The sequence below is a fragment of the Camelina sativa genome, chromosome 14 (genome assembly GCF_000633955.1).
Source record: "Camelina sativa cultivar DH55 chromosome 14, Cs, whole genome shotgun sequence".
NCBI lineage: Eukaryota > Viridiplantae > Streptophyta > Magnoliopsida > Brassicales > Brassicaceae > Camelina > Camelina sativa.
Window position 1 is genome coordinate 11879489 of NC_025698.1, and position 9751 is coordinate 11889239.

The following is a 9751-nucleotide window of genomic DNA, read 5'->3' on the forward strand; positions in this document are numbered from 1 at the left end:
TGAGAATTGCATTAACTATTTTCACCTAACCACCCCACCCATTTAACATTTTCACACTTCACCCACTCAGTTAACTAATGTGGCACATGGGAAAATAAATAAAACGAACGGACCAAATTAAATGATAACACATCTGCCCTAGTGTATATCAATGAACTCCAATGAAGAGTGGTTTACGCAATTATTTAGTTTTAACACATTATTAGAATAATGTGCTGTGATTGTAAATGTGAACGATCTATATATATGAGACATGGGATTAAATAAATTCATCAGCCTAGTTAGTTTATCGATTAATCAATCAAGTCTTTACGTAAATTGATTTGTCTGGAGATACATTTTCAGATATTATATAATGTGAAAATAATATGATGATAACTAGTCAAATTCATCTAAAATGACTAGCTCTATGACGTTCATGTAACACAAAACGCGTTTTAAAAGTTTGTCCATGATATTATCATAAACCCACATGAACGTTATGAAACTTAAAATACACTTCAATAGTGAATGTTATGGAATAAATACCAATATGCTGACACACGTCACTCAACTTACACAACTCACTTTTACTCACTCATCGGCTAAGGCTTCCTCGTACTTAAACTTAAAAGAAAAAAAAAAAAAAAAAACAGGTTCTGATGGAGATTGAAGATTCAATAACATACTTTGCTTTAGTTCGAGGATACAGATTTTTTTTGGTTAATTCGTTTATTATACAGTTAAAGTTAATTAGTATAAATTTTATTATTATCCGAGTTAATCGCTAAGATAGTAAGATGAATGAATATATTTAAGCTACTCAGAAATCGGGTTGATAAATTGTGTCGTTATCTCTCTCTCTCGCTCATTTTTTTTTTCTTCTGTATATGGAGTATATGTTGTGTGGATTTTGATAAGAATATATTCTCAATTAAGGCGTGAATATACTGAAATTTGTACCTAACCCCACCATCTAACATTTTCACCATAGCGAGCATTCATAAATTTAACTTAACAGACATGTGACAGCTATAAACATATACATTGTATTCAGCAATTAATTCAAATAATCTAAAAAATAACACCTTTTTAGTTTTTTTTTTCTTAAATTCCAATAGTTTCACACGCGACATTTTGAAAGACTAATGAACTTAAATTTAAATAAATAACAACAAATATATCCAGACACAAAATTCAAAAACCTATAGAAATTTATAAAGGCTTCTCAAAAGTTTATGATGAGTAACCAAAAGAGTAAGATATGAGTCTAAACAAATGTGATTGCTTTGTTGGATATGAGACATTTCTTAACCTCAGAAAAGACGATGTTTGAGCGTGCGGTGAATGTGAATCGTCCATGACAACATTACTTTATGACTCACTAATTGATATTCACTAATGTAAATCGTCCATGACAACATTACTTTCTAAAAAAAAAATTTGAAGAGTAACTAAAATAATTACGGTATGAGTCTAAACAAATGTGATTGCTTCGTTGGATATGAGACTTAATTTGTGTTCATTAAGTCAGAAAAGACAATGCTTGAGTGTGCGGTCAGTAACAGACTCGTTAGTCATTTTATACTTTATTACTCACTAATTGGTATTTGTTCATAATGTAATAGAGTATATTCATTATGTACAATGCTTGAGTCTGACTAACGAGTCTAATGAGTCTGTTAACGAGAATATTCATTGAATAGAGTAACGAGTCTGTTAAAGTAAATTACTTTATTACTCACTAATTGGTATTTGCTCATAATGACAAACGAGTCTGTTAAAGTAGAATGGATATCTATGCGGAAGAATATTTTTATCTGTGGTACTAATTTATTGCATCTGCTTAATTTTTTAGCAAGTAACTAAAACCATTCAACAAGCAAAAGAAAGTGACTAATTTTTGACTTACAAGTTACAAATGTCGTCAAATAAATATCACTAAATGCTCAAGTCACCTCAAAATTTTCAAATAACCAACTTTAATTTCATTACTATACATTACATTTTGGAGAAAAAGTAAACAAAAAAATTGAGTATCATATGTGTAAGTTATAATGTGCTTTATTATTTAAACATATATTCAAGACTTTAATTAGTAATATCATGAGTAACTTACTTTTCATAAAAATGATAGGATACTAAACTTTTATTAACAAGAAGAAATATTGGACAAGTCTCTTACTTGTGGTTTGCTAATAATAACATTTTGGTTACGAATGTGTTTGCAGGTACTGTATATGTGTATTGCACTGTCTAGAATTGTGCGTTGTTTTTTCTTATGTCATAGATACTCTAATTCGTTTCTTCAGAAATAATAAAGCAATCAAATTGGATAGGTTAGGAGCAGCTGCCCTTGTCCATATTTACTTTTATGTAATATTTTGTAAATGGTGGAGATGGGATCAGTGGCGGAGCCAGAAAAATTATTCATGGTGTCATAACTCATAATATTTTTCTCAAAAAAATATAGATTATGATAAAAAAAATGTTATTACAAAAGTTCATTCTAAAGATGAATCCTACGCTCACTCATACTTTGGAAACATTTAATCACTGTTTCGTTTGTCACAGTGTCAAGTACCTGTTTTTTAATAAAGCAAACTAGACAATCACTAAAAAATGTATCACAAATACGATTACGTGAAGCTGTCTTCACAATGTTCATTGCAGAAAAACATCTTTCAACGGTTGCGGTAGCAACAGGTAGAATCAAGGCTAGCTTCAAAAGTCGATAAACCAAAGAATGAGAAATATGTTTCTTTGTCTCCACCATCACACGAGCTAGATCACCAAGACTTTTAAGATTAGAAAACCTTTCATCTCTTTGCACATTATCAAGATAGATGTCAAGTTGATGATCAAGAGATACACGCTCCACAAAACTAAAGTCATCTGGATAAAGCTCAGCCATTCTCACCAACATTGATTTATTAAATTGCCGAAAAGAATCCACCGGACTTAAGGATGCAATGCAAACAAGTAGTTCTGAATTTACCTCGTCAAATCGATCATTGAACTCTTGAAGTTGCATATCTAAGACAGTGTAGAAACAATCTACCTTATAGTGATGCAAGTTGCTTATGTTGGTCTTTTTCCTTGGCCTTCTTGAATCAACAAACTCTTCGTCCATATTAAGCACTTCAGTATTGTTTTTCTCACCAAAAGAACATACTTTAGTAAGAAAATCATCCCATCCATCATCTCTAAGCTTCTGCAGTTGTCGCTTAGTAGATGCCACTAATGAAATAGCATTCAAGATATCTTGATCTCTTCTCTGTAAAGCCTTGGATAAGCTATCAGTGAGCCCCAAAATATGTAAGGTTAACTGGAGATAGAAAGCAAAATCAAAGGTATGAAAGTATTTGAGGAGGCCATATGCTTGTCTCCTTTTGGTTGTGTCTACGCCCTCATCCTAAATATATTCAAGAACCTCAATAATACAAGAAAACAAATCAACAAGCCGTAGTAAAGTCCTATAATGTGAACCCCAGCGAGTATTTGTAGGCCGTTGAAGTGAAAGCTCCTGATTTAACCCAGTTCCAGTCTTAATTTCACCATTACTAATCCCTTCTTCAATTTTTTTGTGATAGCTTTCCCGAAGCATGTCTTTTCTCTTGCAAGAAGCCCCAACCACATTCAATAAGAGAGAAACCATATCAAAAAAGTCTCCAACTTCAAAATGTTTTTTTGCTACCGCCACAACAACTAACTGCAATTGATGGGCAAAGCAATGAACATAATACACTGAACTACTTTCTTTCAAAATCAGGGACCTCAATCCATTGAATTCTCCTTTCATGTTGCTAGCTCCATCGTAACCTTGTCCTTTCACCTTTTTCAAACTCAATCCATGTTTGGCAAACAAAGAATCAATAGCAATCTTCAGAGATAAAGAAGATGTCTCCTTCACATGACTAATGCCAACAAATCTTTCTTTTACTATTCCATACTTATCAACAAAGCGAAAAACCACAGCCATCTGCTCTTTGTCTGAAACATCAGCTGATTCATCTACCAATAAGCCAAAGACATCGTTACCAATTTCTTGGATAACAGATTTAGTTACTTCTTCTGCAAAGCAGTGCACAATATCTTTTTGAACTGGAGGAGATGTCATCTGATTATTTTTAGGGGCATTCTTCAACACAACTTTTCTCACAATCTCATTTTGGCCAGCAGTATATTTGAGAAGCTCCAAAAAATTACCTTTATTTGTTGAATCTTCTGTCTCGTCATGGCCACGAAAAGGTAATCCTTGATGTAACAAATGTCTAGAAACATCAATTGAAGCACTCAGCCGAACTCGATACTCATCTTTCATAACATCAGTTTGCTTCTGTAAAGCATGTTTGATAGACTGACCTTGTCTCATCAAGGCATCACATTTATTTTTGGAAATGCTGTGAAAACTAGTATGATCACCTACATGCTTAGTAAACCCATAGGTTTTATTCCACCCACAATAACCAATCGAAACAAAAGCATCACTCCCACCTTGTTTCTCAGCTTGATCTTTGAATAAATAACAACACAAGCAAAAAGCTTTTTCTTTTTCCACACTATACTCTAACCAATCACTTCCATATTGATCATACCATTGTGGATTAAAACGCCGTAATATACCTCCTACAATAATTTGTTTAAAATTATGATCACGAGGTTGATAAGGTCCTCTTATCAAATATCTACGTCGTACCTCCTCTCTTTGATAAGGATGATAACTTAGAATGCTTTTTCTTTTAGCTGGATCCCATGGCAAGTCATCCGAATCAATGTTGGATGGTGGAGATTTTCTTTTCAAAAATCTATCAATTGTATTGCCTACAAAAAATACACAACCGAACAAATTATCTATACATGTAACATGTTTGCGTAATTATTTGTACAAAAAAATCTAACATACAAGTAATGAAATAAATTTTTGTTACGTTCCAACTAGGTAACAAACTAACAATAATAAATAATAATTCATGATTCCATTCCCACTAAGATATCCAAGAGAAAAACTATTAAGCAATCCCTTCTATTTTCACAAATCCAAAATCGTGTATAGTATTTTAATTACTTAAACTAAACAAAACAAAAAAATCTTATACAAATGAATTAACTTACAATTCATAGTTTTCAATCTGCTTAAGCAAAGATGATGATGGAAATTGGAAGAGGAAGACTGGAAGACTACGCACGATGATGATGGAAGAGGAAGAGTCCAAACTTTTGTTAAATTAGGTTTTTTTAATCAACTTATTATTATGTTTAGTCATACAAATATATTGGATTAAGATTTTGTTAAAAGCTAAGTCCACCAGTTTGCCCAAAAGCCCAATGACCATATGTTAATATTTATTTAAGGGTGTCAACAAAATTTCATAGGGGTGTCAAACGTAACTTAAACATATGCGAATTAATTATTTTCATAAAAACTCTTCTAAATTTTATAATTTCATGGGTGCCATATGCCTCCGCCACTGGATGGGATTCTTACTTAGACAATGAGTTGCATAATTCACATATGTCACTTACCCAATAATAAAACATGGATTAATAAATGATCCCTTTTTTATTAGAAATTTATCGTCGATACAACAATAATATGCAGATCGATATGATAATTATGAAAGCTTCAAGAGCAAATACTTCCTATATGCCAACCATAATTAAACGATAACTAGTATCATACATTATTATAAACTGTATGATCGATATATACTTTGTTTGACTATTTCGGATCATTCTAAGGATTTGAGAAGATTCTCTCATCCATCGCCTGAAAATATCTTGTAGTAGTGTCGGCGATGAAACGTGGGTCCTTGATGTCTTCGCTAACCTTCTCATACTGTATGGTCCAGATTGCTCGGCCACCGTCACTGTCTTCCGTTTGAATGACGGTCATGGTTCCTTCGAGCTTCGTGAAGTAATCTGGGTCTCGCGAGTTGGCCTCGTCTTCATCATCATCATCACTGTCGATGAGATCAGGTATTACCAGCGTGTTGAACCACTCCGAGATCTGAAAGCCCTCCATTCTTAGCCGAACCTTTTTCTTCTCCGAAGGTAGATCAACCTCTACCTCCTCAGTCGAAACTTTGGTGAAAACATATAATATAGCAATTAGAGTTGTAATCAAAAAATATTAATTGAATTATGAATTAACATATGTTTTTGTATGTGTAATGGGAAATATATAGTTACATTGGTGTCTTGTGGTTTTCGCGAGGGCCGGCCCAACTGTATTTGATGCCTAAAGCTAAAATTTTTTTTTGCCCATTAACAAACATTTAATAAAAAATATTAACAAAACTAGGCATATCGTGGCTCGAACTCGGATCACTTAAGTAGAAACGGTGTACATAAAACCACTGTACCACTGCAACATCCAAGACATGTTGCCCCGTATATTGGTAATAAATATTGGCGCCTAAAGCTCTTGCTTTACGAGCTTTAGGTCAGGGCCGGCACTAGTTTTCGCTATCTTCATGTAACCTTCACAGAATCTATACGCCGGAGACTTGATATCAAACTCAACAGAGATATATCCTCCTAGTGTTATTCTCTATTTTTTTTGTTTTCTCTAAGTATATTTTGTTATGTGGGTTTGATAATAATCTCCTCAATGAAGGTCTTTATATATAGAAAGAGTTTGATGAAAGTTTTACAATAGTTATTACTTTTTTACGGTTTTACCTAACGTCACCATCTTCTGGATTCTTTTTAAATTTGAGCAAAAGCTTAAAAGCCAAGCTAATTACAAGTTGCATTCTGCTTTATTTTTCTTTGGCTAAAACCATTGCATTCTGCTAATGAACAATTAATATAAATTGTGCAGACCAATTTTGTTTTTTTCTTTTCTACCACATTGATGGCATGTAAACGAACATTTTCAATGGGGAATTCAGAAAAATAACCCCTTTAAAGTTTTATTTTTCCCAAAAAATATCATAAATTTTTGTTTTTTCAACTTTCCAATAGAAAACCAAATGATCAATTTATAAGACTAAATGACCATTAACAAACTAAAAATGAAATAAATGTTATAAAAACCTTACCAGGAAAATCCAATGGGAAAAACGATGGTTAAGGGAAAAAGAGTGCAGTGCGCTTTTACTCCCCCTCTTGAGTACATCATTTGAAATATTTGAGATGACCGAACCAATATGATGAAGTAGCTTCTTAAAAATAGTGGTTGGAAACACCTTAGTAAATGGTTCGCCAAATCTACACTTGAACAAATTTGTAGGACATGTATATTACCGTACATCACCATTCTTCTACAAGCTGTTGGTCTCTTAGATGACTCATCTTGATCATTATCTTCGTCTCTCACAATCTCATCAATGTATGTCAAAGACTTTGAAGATTATAGTCTTTCACCATTGGAATCATAATATTTCTCTTCAGATGTTTATATTTCGCGTGTTCTTCGTTGTCTCGTTAAAAACCTTTCATGCAAAAACCCAATGGGATAAAAACCATGATAAGGGAAAAAGAGTACAACCACGCTTATGATCATCTTTCTCCCTCTGAAAGCATCATCTTCAGGTTATACATTATGATCATATATATCATCTTTTCTGAACTGTTATAAACAGAACTCATATGATTTTTAGACTTACTAGCAGTTGATCTTATCTTTCTAGGACATTAATTTCAATTGGAGCACAACTGGTATATGTGACTTTGTCACTCAAGGTCAGAAAATGGCTCTTGCATGCTTTTAGCATCTTTGCAAACTTTGCTAATAAATTATCTTTTTAATTTCTAACGCACATTTCTTAGTATGAGAATCAAGATAATTTCTTACAATATATTTCTTTACCAGCTGTTTATTCTCTCCCCCTCATGTTAGAAAAACTGACTCACTAAAACAGTCTCTGCATCTCAAGCCTCAAAGGGTCTAACATATTTCCAACATTCTTTCAAATTCCATCTTATATAACTGTGGTGGAATAACCAGAATGTATAACACATTTAGATGGAAAATATCTGGTTTCTGACCCAAACAAATTGTAATGGGGAATATTCATGATAATTTGTTGGCATGATGCGAATTTATTGACATGTAGAGTCATTTATGTCAATTACTTAGCATGATTTCACCACCATTGTCAATTAACCAAATACTCTCGCAAACACCATGTTGCAAGTTAATAACAAACATATATAGTGGATGATCAGTCCACAATATCGCTTTATATATATACGAGAAATTTGACTTTATCCAAATTCATGGGGTCGGTGAAAACCATATAATCGGCTTGCTTTGTAAAGCAGCACACATAATAAATCACAAAGAAAACTCTTTAGGTTCTCTAATAAATCTTTTCAGAAATTTCTGATTATTCTTTCGCATCACTACTAAACCGGAATGGCTTAACCGGTCATTCCAAACAGTGAGATTTTCATTAAACCTTTTGGTTTATTATAAGCTTTTTATCTTCTAGTTAATGCATGTAATCTCTAAAATACTTTTCTTGTCCTGCGTAATACTTATGATTTCAAAGTTTTTTCTTCGCATATTGTCTCAACATGATTACTTTTCAAATCCTCAAGATTTGTTTTTTCATATGAGTGATTAAACTCATTTTGGGTGTGAACATAATCTTATATTTGTTCCATCACCTCTGTATATGGGATTCATGAATTCTCTCCCTCGAGATGATGACACTTCATGTCTATCAATCTCGATTTGAATTCTACTTTGTAATCAATAACATTCTCAAATTGGGTAATATATTATATCTTAGACCCTTTTAACTTTGAGACTAATTGGGAGATTATAACACATAATTATCAAATTATGTTCCCATAGGCAATAGTATATATATACTCTTCAAGAGCTTTCAATATTTTTTCTACTACTTCTTAATATTGTAGTAGAATAGTGGATATTGTCTCACACTAGCTTCTTTCATCATATATATATATATATATATATATATATATATGAGATATGTACTTCTTATTTACTTATAGTGGAGACACTAGTCGACTTAACCGCGACCATATATATATATATATCATACCCATATTTATAGCTATTTTTATAGCAACTTTCTTATCATTGATGTGACATTTTTCTTTTTCTTTGCATAAAGTCATATTCAGTTTAATGAATAGACCAAGCCAATAGGATGTGATTTACATCAACATCTCATAATTTTACAGTCACAAAAAAATAAGATTATAATATTTTTTAAAAATATTTTTTTTTTACTATATTGTGTCTTACATGACAACAATATTTTGTGACAAGTAAAATATATTTTCTCTAATATATTTCCAACAATGATATTATATTCTATTATAATATTGGTAATAAGTGAAATTAAATTGTTTGTATATATTCTCTTATATACTTTTAGTCATTTACTTTCTTTAGATTATTCTAAAGAATAAGTGAATTTTTATGGTCATATACTTGGACTTAAACCTCTCCATAGAAGTGATGCCAAGAAAACAAAATCAATAATTATTATTCACCAACAAGGTTGGGAACAAGATTTAAAATATTTCATCATGATATTATATCTAATTTTCTTAGATTTAATATTGTGATTAAACAAATAAAGTAAATCACAAACATTATAAACAATGATATAAATGAATGCTAAATAAATATTAAGCATCATTTCTTTATATATATATATCTATATATATATATATATTTTTAAACGTTTTTTTTAACTTAAGATTTTATCATAAAATCTAAAACGTTTTACCAAAAAATATAATTATAATAATAATATAATTATATATAAATTGTGCAGACCAA

General features: G+C 31.7%; 1 long non-coding RNA gene across 1 annotated transcript; it reads right to left on the reverse strand.

Annotated features, from left to right (window-relative positions):
- LOC104743492 lies at positions 5524–6245 on the reverse strand. The gene is made up of 2 exons (XR_002035066.1): positions 6172–6245; positions 5524–6063 (listed from the first exon to the last, which is right to left on the reverse strand). It is a non-coding gene; the product is annotated as an uncharacterized LOC104743492 (long non-coding RNA).